The sequence below is a fragment of the Trichechus manatus genome, unplaced genomic scaffold, assembly GCF_000243295.1.
Source record: "Trichechus manatus latirostris isolate Lorelei unplaced genomic scaffold, TriManLat1.0 scaffold00078, whole genome shotgun sequence".
In the NCBI taxonomy this organism is placed as follows: Eukaryota; Metazoa; Chordata; class Mammalia; order Sirenia; family Trichechidae; genus Trichechus; species Trichechus manatus.
Window position 1 is genome coordinate 1,078,653 of NW_004444014.1, and position 14,405 is coordinate 1,093,057.

The following is a 14,405-nucleotide window of genomic DNA, read 5'->3' on the forward strand; positions in this document are numbered from 1 at the left end:
TCTTGTTCTTGTCTACTGTCTACTTAGTGAATAACGCCCCCCACCCCCACCCCTGTAACCATCAAGGAATGTTTTCCTCTGTGTTTCACCATCTCAATAACTCTTCCATCCACCTCTCTGCCAGGCCGGCCCCCATCACTCTCTCCTGTCTTATGGCAGCAATCTCTCTCCTCTGGCCTATCACTCTCTAGAACATTCTCCCCACCATCTCAGCATGGCTCCCTGCATCTAAGGCTCTCCTTTGGCTTCTCAGCACCTTTAGGTCCAGAGTGTGGTGATAAGGCCTTCATGGCTTTGTACCACCATCTCTCTAGTGTCACCTCTTGCCACACTATGCTCCCATCATATCCTGGTTCAGCTCTGGGCCTTTAGCTCAGGTTGTGATTATAACCCCCATCCCAACAGTAATAAGTAACATTTTTTATATGTGCTTAATCCTCACAGGAACCTCATGTCAATGAGGAACTTGGGATGTGGACAAGTTATATAAGCGGTGAAGGAGGATATGCACCCAGATGGTGTGTCTCCAGAGCCCAGCTTCTTAAACACTAGATTATGGTGACTTTGGAACCTTCTACTGCCACCAGCAGCCCCCCTCCGCCCCTCTATATTCCCCTCCAACCTATGTGGACTTGCAAACCCCAATTGTGCTTAATGTTTCTGCTTTCATGACACCCCCTCCAGGAAGCTTTCCCTGATGCCCCTACTGCCCAGTGTTCTACTTTGTGAACATTGGAATCACCCAGGAATCTATTAAAAACTACTTATACCTGACTCCCACTTCCATTGTGAGTAAATTGGTATGAGGTGCCACTGAACAAAAGCTTCCCAGATGACTCAATTACAGGGAAGTTTGGGAACCACTGGCTTGAGTGTGCATAAGAATCACCTGGAGGGCTGGTTAAAACAGTGCTGGGCCCACACCAGGGTTTCTGATTCTGTACATCTGAGTTAAGGCCTGAGAATCTGCATCTCTAACAACTCCCAAGGAGCTCTGGTGGCTCAACGGCTAAGTGCTCGGCTGCTAACTGAAAGGCTGGTGGTTCGAACCCATCCATTGGCTCCATGGGAGAACGCACTGGTGATGTGCTCCTGTACAGATTATAGTCTAGGAAACCCTATGAGGCAGTTTTACTCTGTCACATGGGGTCTCTCTGAGTCAAAGTTGATTCGACAGCACCCAGCAAGTTCCCAGGTGATGTTGCTGCTGGTAGTCCAGTAAGCGCATTTTGAGAGCTGTTGAGCTAAGGAGTCCTCCCAGGTGCCCACGTGTTCCCAGAGCACCCAGTGCTAAGCACCACCTAAGCCCTTATCTAACCTGTTGTAAATGTGTGTTTCTCCACCACCCTAGCCAGGCTCTGAGCTCTCTGCATATTTATCTTTGGTAATAGGTGTCAACCCATGTTGGATCAATGAATTAATGAGTGACCCAGGCAGGTGCGCCCAGTGATGGGCGCTCAGCAGCAAGCCTCGTCTCGAAGTGGAAAACAAGCTGATGTTAATCAGGGCTGCCTTCTACTGAGAGTCCCTGGGTGGTGCAACGGTTAATGTGCTTGTTGGCGTAGTGGTTAAGAGTTCAGCTGCTAACTAAAAGGTCGGCAGTCCAAATCCACCAGCCACTCCTTGGAAACCCTATGGGGCAGTTCTACTCTGCCCTGTAGGGTCGCTATGAGTTGGAACCAACTTGGTGGCAACTAACAACAACTAAACTAGAGGTCGGAGGTTCGAGTCCACCCAGAGGTGCCTGAGAAGAAAGGCCTAGTGATCTACTTCCAAAAAATCAGCCACTGAAAACACCAGAGAGCACAGTTCTACTCTGACGCACAAAGGGTTGCCATGAGTCGTCAATTTGACAGCAACTCGTTGGTTGGTTTGCCTTCTACTGAGCGCCTCCTCAGGGCAGGCACTGTCCTAAGCACCTCACAGAGTCGGCTCATCTAATCCTCACAATAACCCTATGAGGTAGGTACTATTATCATCCCCACTTTATAGGCAAGGAAACTGAGGCACAGAGGGGTGGAGTAACTTATCCAGGCCACAAATGGGGAAAGGGCAGAGGCGGGATTCCATGTGGCCAGTCTAGCTCCAGAGCCCTCACTTTTAACTGCTGTACTTCTAGGTGACCCACAAAGCAGAAGTCTTCTCCTGCAAGTGCTGTGCTCTTTGTTCTCAGCAAATCAAGGACTCCTTCCTGTTTACTCCAAGCAGTCAGGCTTGGAGAATGAGTGAGAGTGAGGAGGTGTCACAGTTCTCAGCTGCTGCTCTCAGTGGGTTTCAGAGAACAGGTCCCCATCTATTGGTGGGTTGTGAGATCAGCCAAGTGGGTTGGTTGTGAGCAGCATTTTGGGGGACAGAAATGAACAAACTAGAAATAGATCAGAGCGTGCACATGTAGTAAGGGTAAGTATTGCTTAGCCAAATATACATGTGTGCAAACCTATACTGAGTTGTGAGGTAAAATGCATGTCTTACAATAAGTTCTGGTGAAAAAAAGTTTGTGAAACACCAGTTTAGAGAAGGAGCCATCTCCAAATCTCCTCACAAGTTGGCTATGTTCGCCTGCCTGAGCAGGAGCTAAGGAAGAGATAGGTCGGCCTCTGCTGGACGCCGCCATGATTGCACCACAGCCCCATAAAATGCTGCTTGGTGGGAGAGGGCCCTGCCCTGACTTTGAGTGTGGAGGTGGGAAGGGAGTACCCATTTTCTCATGGTAGTATATCAAGAGTTAAAAAAAATTTAAACAAAATGTGAATTCATTTTAATTTCCAAAACAAACGCTGCCCTGGTCATCAGTTCCCCCAGTCATTCTTCACAGTGTCTGATGGCTTTGTCCGTGATTGCCATCTCCCCAGGTAAAGCTTCAGCTGTCAAGGGGTACCATGGGTTCTCCTCTTGTACTCCACCTGAGACCACTGTGGGCAGGTACAATGCAGGTGATCTGCCCACACTTGCTGACTGATTAGCCAGCACTGACTGAAAAAGGAATTTGTGGAGGGTCACCAAATGTTTAACTAGTGATTCTGAGCACCTAGGCAATAACTGTTAAGGCCCATGTCTTTTCCTGGTTGCAAAAGCAAGGAGGGGAATGTGGAATCTAGAACATATTAAGTAGCTACTGTGAGGCAGGCATTCATACATCTTATTTCATTAAATCTTTTCTACCTTATTACCCCCACTTTACAGCCAAGAACACCAAGGCCCAAGATCACAAGGCTGGTGAGTAGAGGAACAACTTGCAGAAGCTGGGTCTTCTGACTTCTAGGCCAGCCCTCTGGAGACAAGAGGGAGCAGGGCTGCATGAGACCCTCCTCCCATCTGGCCCTCTTATTTGTTTCTAGCTCTGCCCCACTTCTCAGCTTCTCCCTACACTGTCCCCAGAAGAGCTAACACCTTACAGAACGAGACAATGGTCTTTGAAGAGCAGGGCCTTCTTAGTTTAAGTTGAGTAGCTGCAGAAGCCTTGGGCATAAATCTTAGAGGTCCCTGAACCCTGACTCCTGAATGTGCAGTCTAACAGAAAGCATGTTTTCACTATTTTAAACCATAACCTGGCCTTCCATTGGAGGGAATCTGACTAATAGGAGGCTTTCCTTTCTGCTGTGTACCATGATGGTTTGGGCTAAGCCTGTTTGGGGGTGGAAGCTCAGGAAAGGTGAATAGAGGGAGAAGGATTGGAGATGAGGTCAATTGGTGGGGAAAGAGGTGAGGAGCAGTAGAGGGAAGGGGGTTTCACAAAATGGCAGAGGGGTGAGCATGCCAGCTCCAGACCCTGCCACATCCACATGCTTGGTATGAAGTGGTTTTGCAGAACAAGAGAAAGGGAAAGGGTTTCATGTCCAAGTTTAAGTCCATAGCAGAATAGAGAGAGTACCTACAGACCCAGGAACCACAAAGCAGAGGTGACCCCAAGAATCTAAATCCCCGAAGTCAACAAACATCTTGAAGAAAACTGGATTTCCAAAGGCACCTCACAGAAAGGGAGTTTCAGCTGATATCTCAGGGGAAATCAGAGTTTCCACAATAGCCTTAAGCTCACCTCTGAAATATACTGGGGCAAGAAAATGGACAGACTTCCCTAGGTGACACTTTTGGGGAGACCAGAGCAATACAAACTGGAGTATAATGAGCACTAGTCTGGCCCTGTGCCTACAAACAGCATTTCCGAAGTGTTTGCTGAGCTGGTGAAGTTCTCCTGGAACAGAAGTAGCAAACTGGCAGGCCACGGGCTAAATCAGGCCTGCAGATAAGTTTTCCTTGGCCTGCACAGTTCCTAGCTGAGCTGGGCCAAATCACAAGGATTGATCGAGGTTCCAGGGCTGGTGAGACAGATGAGATGCACTGGCCTCCATTCACTTTAGTTGATTGTCTAGCCAGACAGAGAGATAGACCTAGGAAATACACCAGACCAAGGATACAAGTGACCACAGCTCTCCAGGGTGAACGCCATCCCTCCCAGCAGTGGCTCACCTGCAGCCTATACAGAATGAAAATGGGGATCCAGACTGCCCCAGGCTCCCTACTTTTATCCCATGCCAAGGAGAGAGGGTAGCAGGGGTGAAAGGTGGCACTGAAGGGTCCACCCTATTTATATTTCTTCTCACACCAACAGGTCTATTCAAGCTGCATAGTTCAGAAGGCCTGATTAGGAACACTGACATAATAGAAATTTTATATTTAAAATTTTTTTAAATCCAGATTTCCATTTTCTTTTGAAAAATCCAAAGATCTTTTCAGGGCTGCTCACTCACAGCCAGAGACACTGCTTTTTTCTTTTTCTTTTTTTTTTTTTTTTTAATCCTGGTTTGGAGCCGTTCTGGATGCTTTAGACTGCCAGATGTCTGATCTCTGGATAACTGAGATGTTTTTGTACATGGATTACCTATGTTTTAGAGCACTCTGCTGCAAGGGACACCACCGGCAAGGGCAGAATATGACTTGGTTTGCATAGGGCTCACAGGTTCTGGCAAGACCAGTTTGTCATCAAAGCCATGCAGCAAAAGACGCGAGAATATCATGTCGACCACAGGTTTCAGTGTAAAAGCAGTGCCATTCCAGAACGTCATCCTGAATGTAAAGGAACTCAGAGGGGCTGATAATATTCAGAAATACCAGAGCCACTACTACCAAGGATCTCAAGGGGTAATATTTGTATCAGACAGTGCCTCTTCAGAAGAGGAGCCCTGGTGGCCCAGCGGTTAAGAGCTACAGCTGCTAACCAAAAGGTCAGCAGTTCAAATCCACCAGCTGCTCCTCGGAAACCCTATGGGGCAGTTCTACTCTGCCCTATAGGGCTGTTATGAATCAGAATTGACTTTATGGCAACGGGTTTGGTTTGGTTTTGGTTCTTCAGAAGATGATTTAGAAACTGCTAGAAATGAACTGCGCTCTGCTCTTCAGCATCCACAATTACGCACTTTACCCTTTTTAATACTGGCCAGTCATCAAGCCAGCTGCTCACTTAGTACAAGAAGTATGTCTCATTAACATGACAACTGTCTATCCATGTTTGCTGGACTTTTGCTGCACACTGGAATCTGGCAAGATGCATATAATTAGAGATAATACTGGTTATGCTGGTTTCAATATGAAACTTTAGTTTTCTTAGAAATCAGAAGGCCTGTATCAATCTGACAGAAATTCTTGTTTTCATATTTCATACATAAGCCCCTGTCTTGGTCATCTAGTGCTGCTATAACAGAAATACCACAGGTGGACGGCTTTAACAAAGAAGAAATTTATTCTCTCACAGTCTAGTAGGCTACAAGTCCAACTTCAGGGCATCAGCTCCAGGGGAAGGCTTTCTCTCTGTCAGCTCTGGAAGAAGGTCCTTGTCATCAATCTTCCCCTGGTCAAGGACCTTCTTAGGCACAGGGACCCTGGGTCCAAAGGACATGCTTTTCTCCTGGTGCTGCTTTCTTGGTAGTATGAGGTCCCCAACTCTCGGCTGGCTTCCCTTTCATTTAAGATAAAAGGTGGTGCAGGCCACACCCAAGGAAAGTAACTTTACATTGAATCAGGAATGTGACCTGAGCAAAGGTGTTACATCCTACCCTAATCCTCTTTAACATAATCTAATTTTGCCTCATTAATCACAGGCAGAGATTAAGATTTACAACACATAGGAAAATTATATCAATCACAAAATGGAGGACAACCACACAATACTGGGAATCATGGCCTAACCAAGCTGACACATATTTTGGGGGGACACAATTCAATCCATAACAAACCTCCCCCCATAAAGATTGTTTTTTTTAACTGTTTAGCAAAAGTTACAGGATGTATCTGGATATTCTTCTCATCTATTTTGAAGGGCTAAAGGCCTGGTTATTTAACATAGTTTCTTTTTTTTATTTTTTTAATGGTAAAATACCAAAAAAATTACCATTTTTAACAATCTGAAGTGTACCAACCAGTGGCATTTAATACATTTGCTATGTTCTGCAACTGTCACCTCTATCTGCTCCAGACATTTTCATCATCTTAAAAGGAAACCCTGTACCCATTAAGCAGTCACCCCCTTTCCCCCTAGCCCCTCAGCCCCTGGCAACCCCTAATCTGCTTTCCGTCTATGGATTTGCCTATTCTGAACATTTCATAGAAATAAAATCATACAATATGTGATCTTCTGTATCTGGTTTCTTCACTCAACATAATGTTGTCAAGGCTCGTCCATATTGTAGCATGTATCCCTGTTCATTCCTTTTTATGTAGCACTCCATTGCATGGAGAGACCTGTTTTCTCTGTTTTGAGTTTGGCACTCCCACCAGGTGGCAGGGTGAGCCTCAGTTTCTTCACCTGTTCATATGCCTGTGGAGAGGATGAAATAACTTAAAATCTTGCAAACCATGTTGTTGTTGTAAGTTGCTGTTGAGTCATCTCTGACTCATGGTGACCTTACCTTAGAAAAAAGCGTTGTCCAGTCTTGTGCCATCTTTATGATTATTGGTATGTTTGAGTCCATTGTTGCAAACCATAGATCACTGGCTTCAAAACAGTCTCCATTTTTTCATTAAATCCGGGAGTCGATAGAGACGGAATGACCTGGCTACTTCAGTTAAATTTTTTTTCCTTTCAAATCATAAGGTTCAATTTCCTTTGGAGGAGGTGGTATCAGGCAGGGTGGTGTCAGGTTGAACACTCAGAGCTGCATTTGAACGTTCGGTCTTGATAGGAGATAGGTAGGGACCAACATGGAGAATCGTCTTTATCACCCCAGTACGCAAGGTAAAGCATGCAGCCTGGACTGGCATACCAAGTGGCCTGCCAGCCCTTATCGTATCCCAGGAGGCAGTCCTCCCCCACCCCTTGACTCGGTCACCTCTGCTATTCCAGGCAGTGTCAGCCTGATGTAGACAGCACGGAGCTGGGCCAGCGCAGCAGGCATAATAAGAAGTGGAAATTACTCCCAAAGGAAGTTTCTGAGGAATTAACTTCTGATGGGTGGAGGAGGGAGTGTGGGAGTGGGTGAGCAGGGAGGGGACAGGAGGGGCAAGAGGAGGGTGACAGGAACTGGGTCAGGATAAGGAGGACCGAGGCAGCATCTGATGGAGGCCTGGCTGAGATGCAGAAGGGGCTTTGTTGCTCCAAATGGGAAACACAGGTGGGCCAGTGGTGTCTGTGGGGCAAGGGGCAGCCTTAGCAAGGGCAGCAAGGGCTCCCCCAGCTGCCTGTGGGAAGGGGAGATCTGAGTTCTCCTTTTGGGTATCAATTGTGCCAGATGGGCTGAGCTGCATGTCTGGCTCAGAAAACTGTGGCTTTGGGTCCAATGAGTCTTGGCCTGGCACCTTTGCTAATTCTACCTCCATGAGCAGCCTCCACCCCGTCCTGTTCACATTCTTTTTCTTTCTTTCTTATTGTTGTGCTTTAAGTGAAAGTTTACAATTCATGTTAGTCTCTCATACAAAAATTTATGCATTGTTTTGTGACCCTAGTTGCTCTCCCTATATTGTGACAGCACACTCCTTTCCACCTTGGATTTCCTGTGTCCATTCAACCAGCTCCTGACCCTCTCTGCCTTATTTAACATATTCTTTTAATCCGCCAACTTATTTAGTTTATGCATGTTAAACCATGTATCGCTTGCCCTCAAATACCATGTTCTTGTACCTCTCAAATTCTCACCGTTGACTAGGAGCAAAGGATCCTATTCTGTAATCAGCCAGGCTGAATACTGATGTCTTAGCTGGCAAGTTCCATGCCACCAAAATGTATTTTAATATGAACCCACCCTTTATCTTCTTCATTTAATTTTTCTTCAATTGTATCTCTCCTATAAAAGCACAAGACTAATTCTGGGCAGATTAACAGTGTCTCAGCAGAGTTTCTGATTCACGGTAGTAAAGTAATAATATGTGTGAATAGTTTTTAAATCTTGAATTATAGTGAATTATAACTTTTAATATGATAAAATAAAAACTTTTGATGTATTCCTTTATACCTGTAACTTTCAGGATGTGTCTCCCTCCTCCTCCCATTCCAGAACATTATGTGTTTCCTCAAGTGACTTTGGAATAAGATGATTAATAGAAATGGCATTGCTCTTTAGTCTGAAAAATGGATGTGGAGCGAAGAAATAACATGTTCTAACTTCAGACCTCCACCACACTTAGTGTGCGACCCATGGGCAAATAGCTTTGTTCCTGTGCCTAGCTTCTCATCTGTAAAATCGGAATAATGCAATTTATTATAAGTGGGTGGGTTTAATTTTGATAATTTACTTTGAAGTTTAAAATACTACAAGAAAAAGAGGTACCGTATATAGTTTTCATTTATGCTTTAGAAAAATAGTAAAAGCAAGGATTTCTTCTTAAGCAAGTAGAGTTTATGTCTATCTTTAGTTGTCTCATTCAGCATTAAGTACTTAGTACCTTTTTCCTTAAAGATTTTGTAAATACCTTATAGATAATATTAATTAAGATAAAAATAGCAGTAAAAATCCACTCAGGGAGGTATTAATGTACAGATATTCAACATTGTAATTATGGTGCCTTAGCGACCTGTTCTTAAGTCCTCAGGCAAATCGTCTAACTTCTCTGCATCAGTTTTTCTGTCTGTAGAATGGATATAATAGTATGTAATTGTAGGTAATTATGGGTGTTTAATTAGTTTAGACTATAAAGTGCTTTGCTGAAAATGCATTGTTATTCTGGTATTCGTTGTGGAAAATATGATAATACATGTAATATATATATATTAAATATACATAAGCAATATAACATGTATATGTATAATATATACAATACAGTAGATATAACACAATTGATATAACTTCAAATTACTTTATTCAAGTCATATGCAATAAATGAAGAGAGTTTTTTTTTTTTTTAACTTAAAAAAAAAAAAGAAAAATCCAAAGATCTGGCAACCTTGAACCCATACTCTCTCATCACAAGAGCTGTAACTCCCCCTTTGGGCAAAACATAGGGTCGCTCTAGTTTGCCACACACTTCCTAGTCTTCTGTCTGGCCCAAGGTGCTACTTCATTATCAGCCTTGCTTCCATAGTCGTTTGCGTCTATAACTCCTAGAGTTCTGAATCTTCCTATGCTGGTATCTTATCTTACTTGATCTTCCCCAAAAGCTAGGGATGGTGGTAGGCCCGCAAGTAGCCTCCTTTCACAGATGAAGTGGAGATCCTGAGAGGTGGCTGGCCTGGGTGATCACACAGGACTCAAACCCAGATCTTGGGACTTTTGATTTGTCACCCCCCCATGCCAGTTGTCACATAGTAAACTGTTGCCCGCTGCTTTCTTTAAACTACTTCACTTCTGTTTCAAGACTGTATAATGCTTTAATTTTGCTGCTGTGGAAACTGTTAGCAGGCCTGCAGACGAGTTTTGTTTGGTCTACACACTTCCCGGTTGAGCCAGCCAAACAAGGACTGGCGCAGGGCTGGCAAGACTGATGGCACGGACTTGCCCTCCGTTCATTTACTCCTTATGACTATCCTAGAAGGCAGGTACTATTACCGCCATTTTATGGATGCAGAACCCAAGGCAGAGAGAGGTTCCTTGAATGCAAGACTGATATTCTGACAGTATACACTAATTTGGTTCTATCAGCTGTTAAAATAATGACATACTTCAATTCTGACTGGCAAACAGCCCCTACCCTGAGCCCCTTGGGTGCCTTCCTCACCATCCTGGTCCCTCCTCCAGGAGCCACACAGTCCAGCAATGATAGGGTTAATACCACACCTGCCACAGCCCAGGCTTCCCAGGATAGGGCTCCAGCCTTACCTGCAGTGTTAATACTGACTGGCTGGTGGCTGTCCTGAAAGAATTTTGACTATTCCACCACTGAGTGAAAGGTTTGCATTTTCAGTGGTATATATTCTTCACATAATGAAAACCAAATGTACTCTGCCAAGGGCCTAAGGAGCTCATCAGCAGGATTTAGACATCAACTTCGAGGAGACTAGGAAGGTTTTTAAATGGATGAAAGAAAAGAGGCAGCAGTACTACCTAAAGTGAAGGTCCCAACACGTTTTCTGCCTCAGCCCCACAGGGACACTACAGCCTCTCAACAGTGACAGTGACTCTCAGAAACTCTCATCAACACAGCAGAATCTTGAGTGGGTGGGTGAGAGATGCGTAGTGAGAAATTGTCCCTAGGAGTGGAATTGCCGGGTCATGTGGCAACTCTTTGCTTAACTTTTTAAGGAGCTGCCCAACTGTTTTCTAAAGGGGTTGCTTCATTTTACATTCCCACCAGCAATGTATGAGGGTTCCAATTTCTCCACATCCCACCCTAATGTGACTCACTACCCAAAGGATGCAAGTATAGCAATTTGCGCAGGATGTCAGTTGTCAGAAATGACTGTGGGGTTGTTATAAAACTTTCTAGGCCAAGCCAGGGATAGGTCCCAGGGGTGCCCATCTCTTACCTGGTGCCAGCCTACAGGCCATGGTCACTGCCCTAGCCCTGAGGGGAAACCCACTTGCACCCTTGGCACCATCCAGGCAGTCTTCTCCGAAAGTCTATAAGCACTCATTCAGCTGATAATGGTTGGTTTCATTCTAAACTTCACCTTCTGGTGGCAAGTTTGGATGGCACAGAAACCGCAGCAAGCCACATCTCTCTTCACAGAGGATAGGGCCTCTCCTAGAGTGGCATGTCGGGACACGGTGTTCTGCACCCAGTGAGGAAGTGGTCATCTTGCCTTCAATCAATGCCATTTTGGTCTTTGGGGTCCCTTTTCATAGCTCAGTTGTACCCTCCTACTCTTTCTACCCCCACTATCTAAGCCCATTTTTTGCAAAGTGTGTGACACCCATTCATGCCAAGATATTAATAGCTTAAAGCACTGTCATTTCTAAAGGCAACTGTATTTTTAATTAGTTTCATTGAGATATAATTCATATACTATAAAATCCACCCTTTAGAGTGTACAATTCAGTGGTTTTTAGTATATTCAGAATAGTGCAAGCATCACCACTATGTACTTGTAGAACATTTTCATCACCCCGAAAAGAAACCCCATACCCACTAGCAGTCATTCCTGCCCTCCTCCCCGACAACCACTCATCTGTTTCTGTGGTTTGCCTATTCTGGACATTTCATATAAATGGAATCATACAATATGTGGTCTTTTCTCTCTGGCTTCTTTCACTTAGCGTAATGTTTTTAAGGCTCATCCATGTTGTAGCATGAATCAGTACTTCATTCCTTTTTATGGCTGAATAATATTCCATTGTATGGATATCCCACATTTGTTTATCCATTCATCAGTTGGTGGTTATTTGGGTTGTTTCCACTTTTTTTTTGCTATTATGAATAATGCTGCTATGAACATTCATGTTCAAGTTTTTTATGTGGATGTTTAAGTTTTCAATTTTCTTAGGTAAATAACCTAGGAGTGGAATTGCTGGGTCATGTGGTAACTCTATGTTTAACTTTTTAAGGAGCTGCCAAATTGTTTTCCAAAGGGGTTGCTTCACTTTACATTCCCACCAGCAATGTATGAGGGTTCCAGTTTCTCCACATCCTTGCCAACACTTGTTTATTGTCCATTATTTATATTATAGCCATCCTAATTTGAGATTTTGATTTACATTTCCTTTATGACTAATGATACTGAGTAAATTTTTCATGTGCTGATTGGTCATTTGTGTCTTCTCTGGAAAAATGTCTATTCAAATCTTTGTCCATTTTTAAATTGGGCTAATTCTTTTATTGCTGAATTATAAGACTTCTTTCTATATTCTGGATTCAAGCCCCTTATCAGATATGTGATTGCAAATATTTTCTCCATTTCTGTGAGTTGTTTCTTCACTATCGTGATGGTGAAATACAAAAGTTTTTAGTTTTTATGAAGTCCAATTCACTTATTTTTTGTCAACTTGTGCTTTTGGTGTCATACCTAAGAAATCATTGACTAACCAAAGGTCATAAAATTTTACACCTGTGTTTTCTTCTGAGAATTTTATAGTATTCATTCTTACATTTAGGCTTATAATACATTTTGAGTTAATTTGTGTATATGGTGTGAGGTAGGGGTCTTAATCTTCTTTTGCATGTGGATATCCAGTTGTCCCAACACCATTTGTTGGAAAAACCTTTTTTTCCACATTGAATTGTCTTGGCTTCCTTTCTGAACATTAATTGATCATAAATGTATGGGTTTATTTCTGGACTCTCAATCTGTTCCCTTGACATTTAAATGTCTCTCCTTATGCCATACCACACTGTCTTGATTACCATTAGTTTGCAGTAACTTTTGAAATCAGGAAGTGAGTCCTTCAAACTTGTTCTTTTTCAAGTTTACTGTAGCTATCTTGTATTCCTTGCATTTTCATATGAATTTTTGGATAAACTTATCACTGTCTACAATGAATAAATAAATAGGGAGCTGGGATTTTGCTAGGACTGCATTGAATCTATAGATCAATTTGGACAGTATTGCAAGCTTAACAATATTGTCTTCCAATCCATAAACATGGAATGTCTTTCCATTTATTTAGATTTTCTTTAACTTCGTTCAACTATGCTTTGTAGTTTTCAGTGTACAAGCCTTCCATTTCTTAAATTTATTCCTAAGTATTATTCTTCTCATGCTACTGTAAATGAAATTTTCTTAATTTTTATTTTGAAATTGTCCATCGCTAGTGTACAGAAATACAATTGATTTTTTATCCTGCAGCCTTACTGAATTTGTTTATTAGTTTATTTTTGTAGATTCTTCAGGATTTTCAATTAATGAATGGATAGGATAATAAAAGAATTTACCTCATAAGGCTGTTGTGAGGGTTAAATGAGCTAAAACCTCTCAAATACTTAGGACAATGCCTATCATTGTTCTAAAACTACTATACTTGTTGTGGTATAGTGAATTGCTTTAATATGGCCTTTCTAGCCATGGTCTTGTAGCTCCCACAAAATGATTAGCTGAAACTATGCAAATTGAGTGATTTATGGTCTACAGAGGCAATTGGTCAGTTCATGGTCCTGCTAGGAGAGCTATGCCTTGAAATAGATGAGGAGTGTGCTTATATAAAGGCCAACCCCACAGAGGTTGAGGGAGACCTCACTACCATCAGGAAGAATCTGGAACATAGTGCATCCCTTGGACCAAGGACTTGGGGTCCCAGTGCTGAAAACCTCCTAGCCATTGAAGAAAGATCTTTAACACTGAAGATGGTGCAAAATGGCGAGAGATAGTGGCGGTGGGTCTGCTGGCCCATGGAGTGAGGTGGCTGCAGTGGGCTTGTTGGCCCACAGTACAAGAGCTGAGTGCCTTCGGGCAGGAGGCTTGCTGGCAGTGCTAAAAGAGCGCTAAAAGAGCTGTAACACACCCGAGCGTGCCCTGTGCAGGGGACTGCCTAGTAGGATCCTGTACAGGGGTCTTCCTACAGCAGAGCAGAGCTGAATGTCTCTGGGCAGGCCAAGAGAGGCCCAAGTGTGCCCCATGCAGGGACTCCATGCTCCCCCCTACCCAGGCAGTGAGGGCCCAGGTAGTGTAGCAGCCAAGAGTTCCTCCCAGGCCCAGGAAGCGTGGTGGTAACCAGAGGCAGCAGTGACATGAACACAGCATCTGACCTGAACCACTGTGCACCTGCCCAGCAATATAAGAATGGACATGGGTAATTTGGGGAAGGGTAAGCATTTCCTCTTTGAGAATCTGTTATTGTTTACTGTTCGCTTTCTATAAATAATGGCTTTCACTTTGCCAACACTGTGTGTCTTGTGTGTCCAGCTCAATCACAGATGAATGTAGCACCCATGGCATGGTTGATGCCAGGGGGTGTACGTGCCTCATTCCTAGCAATCTTATTGCTGCCTGGAAGTTTGAGGCACAGCCTGTGTGCAATGCAGACAGAGCATTACATTTGTTCAGAATAAACCCTGGGAAGGGCTCAAAAAATGTTAATATTATTGTTAGGCTGAATCTTTCTCAAGGGACT